This window comes from Poecilia formosa, unplaced genomic scaffold, assembly GCF_000485575.1.
Source record: "Poecilia formosa unplaced genomic scaffold, Poecilia_formosa-5.1.2 Scaffold397, whole genome shotgun sequence".
Lineage (NCBI taxonomy): Eukaryota > Metazoa > Chordata > Actinopteri > Cyprinodontiformes > Poeciliidae > Poecilia > Poecilia formosa.
Genome location: NW_006800336.1, coordinates 78,684 through 82,070, shown reverse-complemented (window position 1 = coordinate 82,070; position 3,387 = coordinate 78,684). Strand labels below are relative to the sequence as shown.

General features: G+C 40.9%; 1 long non-coding RNA gene across 1 annotated transcript; it reads right to left on the bottom strand.

Annotated features, from left to right (window-relative positions):
- Positions 1–1,115: 1,115 nt before the first annotated feature.
- LOC103154722 (uncharacterized) lies at positions 1,116–1,943 on the bottom strand. Its single transcript, XR_001659242.1, has 2 exons — positions 1,586–1,943; positions 1,116–1,518 (listed from the first exon to the last, which is right to left on the bottom strand). It is a non-coding gene; the product is annotated as an uncharacterized LOC103154722 (long non-coding RNA).
- Positions 1,944–3,387: the final 1,444 nt, after the last annotated feature.

Below are 3,387 nucleotides of genomic sequence, written 5' to 3'. Positions count from 1 at the left end.
AGTATCGGCAGGAAAAAACCTGATCGGCACATCTCTAGTTAGAAGTCATTTCATTGACACATTTAAATTAAACAGCTCACCAGTTGAAATGAGGCTGTGCTCATTAGTCTGTACATGGATGCTTTACAATGATCTAAGTATTTAAAATTAACTAATACAGGAGGATGGCAAGGAGCCAGCAGTTGACAGCTCTGAAGAAGGAGGCAACTGACAAAACCAGAAATGAACCGACTATAATTTTAGCTTAGGAAAAGAAATGGAACAAAGAAGAAAAAAAAAAATCCAACTTGGGGTAGCCTCCAGTGACGTCTGAGCCTGTGTCCCAATATCTACAAGAATTTATTACCTACATTTGCAAAAGACAGCATAAAGATGTTGTATACAACCAAATATGGTCAAGATTTTTTCTTTAAGATATTTATAATGGGTCCAATAACATAACATCCTCAGCAGAAAGAGACACAGAATTGCTAAGAATACTGGCAACTTAATTCCAAAGAGACCCAATTACACCACACTGAGTGTTTTAGAAAGGTCTGATGGAAAAGTTGATGAAGCTGAAAGGGAGTGTGTGAGCTAAAAGGCCAACAAACCTGATTCACTTACAGCAGTTCTGCCTGGAGGATTAGATCATTCTTCCAGCAAACTATTGTGAGAAATTTGTGGAATGATACCCAAAGTGTTTGGGGCAAGTTTAACTTAAAGGGAAATGTACCAAATATTGAGAAAATGTGGGTATATTGCCAAGTTTGAAAAACTTAAAAAAATATATATTGTGGGATTCAGTTGATTAGAAACTGAACCTCAGCCTTTAACCAGCTGAGATATCCTTGGGTTTGGGTTAAACTCAAGGATAACCTGGGTTATCCTAACTGACTGTGGCAACCTGGGGGTGGATTTTCTTTTTATTATGAACCCAAATATAAAATATTAAAGGTTACAAGGACCAACAATGCCACCTGGAATAAATCCAGGAAAATGTAATGTAATAAGGACACAGGTAAGTTCTACTGGAAATGAGGAGACGAGATTCAGAAAGTTATACAAAATTTATTAAACTTCAATATATTTTTTTAAATTTCCAATAATCTGAAATTGAATGGTTAAAACAGTGAATGCATTTGACAAGATTTATTATAATAAAATGTTTAAATTTCAAAGGAAACTGAGGCTTACCAATGGGGGAGGGAGTGAGGGAAGGGGGCAACATCCAGTGCAGAAAAAGGGACCACCCTGGACACTACAAAAACACAGCAAACAAAGAAAAAGGTGCTCCAACAAAACACACAAGACAAGACACCGCCACCAGGGGTCACCACCGCCACCACAGAAGCCTCAGTCCCTAAAAGAAAGACAAAAAAAAAAAACGAAACAATACAAGTAAAACAGTGATACAATAGCTCTACAAGGTTGCACTTTATCCCCAGGGAAAGTGCAGATTAGTATTTTAAAACAATTTCTAAGTAGGCAAAACAGCAGCGAGTGTCACTCCAGGTACAATGCTGATGAGTCAGAAGGCTAAAAAGAATAGAGCAAATTATTAATACAACTGCTAACAAAAACCTAACTTGCAGCAGCTGCTTACCTGTGACCTGATTAATGACTGCACTGCCAAATAATCAGATCCCCAATTCCGCCTAGATGCAGTGCAACTGTAAGAAAACGCTATGTGAAGGTTTTGTTTACATGGGGTAGGTGTTACCTAGCCACGCTAAGCCCTTACCTTCCTGTCAGCAAACAAATGAATGGACAGATCGGTCCAGATACTGGAAGTGCAGCAAAGGAGGCTAAGCAGATAAACCAATTAGCATTAATAGCCATTATTAAAGCCGACAAACCATAAAACAGCCACGCTTACCCAGAACAGTGCAAACAAAGGAAGCAGATTCAGTTGACGTCACAACGCAAGCAGCCTCGTGACAGGTGAAGGCTTGCTTATATGCATCCGCTGAAATTGGCCTTAAAGTGGCAGCGCACCATTTATGCTGCTACATGACCTACAGCAGAAAATGTTTGAATTTATGCTGCTTAATCCCATACTAAGTGGGATTTCTAATATACTTCACAATTATGCCCAGCCCTACATCTGTCACCAGAGTGGAGCAAGCAACTCAAATACCAAAGGAAACATCAATCTGAAAATGATTTATTTTAGTTCACCCTGGCAATGGACTCAATACCACTATTAACCTTTTAACAATAATTTTACTAGTGTTGAACATAGAAGTAGCTCCTATAATGAGTTCAATGCATGCACAGTTCCAGCTAATTGCTGCTGGCTAGTCTGAAGGATCTGGGTGGGGTGGTATTTACCACTTATTTCTCAGATAAAAGCCATAAACTAACAATTGTCTTTAAGAGTCACCAGTTGAGGGGCCCTGCTTGCTGTGCTGCTTCAGGTGGAGGGGATCTGTCTGCAGCGTCCTCCTCTTTGCCAGCATACAGCTGATTCCACAACGCTTCATCTGGTTGAAAGAAACATCCCCACACCACAACTCTGTTTGATGGCGTGTTTTCTGTCGGTAATCTCTGATCAAGTGCTACTCTGCTCCCCCCTCAGAGGTTCCCCTCTGCCCTAATCCTCTGTGCTGGGCCGTCGGTCCCCCTCCCATGGCTCTGCTCTTGTGGGTTCCGTTCACTTCTCGCCCTGGAGGGTGTCTCAGTAGCCCACCTAATCAGTTCACCTCTTCCCTCTACCTCGGCTTGTTTTATCTGTCCTCAGTTAGTCTCTGCTGATGCCTTTATAAGCAGCCAATTACTGCACTCCTTCAGTTCAGTGTGTTTGAGGAGTTTAAGGGAAAATAAACATAAAAGCCTACAACACAATGTAAATGCAAAGTACAAAAAATAAACAAGCAAACAAAAACAAAAAACAAAAAAAAAAACACAATCACATTTTCCACTGTGCAACACATCCAGGAAATAAGTAGCACTCTGTGTGGAAACGATAGAGCCCAGTTCACCAAAGATAATATGTAAGACATACTGTATTGGTCCAAGGAATTTGTTGTCACATTGAAAACACAGTGTGGAACAAAAGTTACTCTGTTCCCGGAGCGATCATGTGATGACTTCCTGAAGGTGGAGTTTCAGAAGGAGCAGGAGTTTTTAAAGAAGTATCACGTAGAAATCAACTTTTTTTTTTTATTTTTTTTTTAGCTTTGCATCATGTTACAATGGTATTTCCTCATCAGTGCACACCTGGAGTGTTGCCTTGAATCTTTCATGGATGTTGAGCAATCATTTAATCTCCATGGCAACCATTCAGCTGTGCAACATGCCTGGGTGGACTGAGCGCCACCTTCAAGGAGCAGCGCCTCCTTGGAGCTGCAGTTTCCAAGCTTCTGAGCTCCCTCCTCAGAGAGCAGCCCTCCTCCTCAACCACCC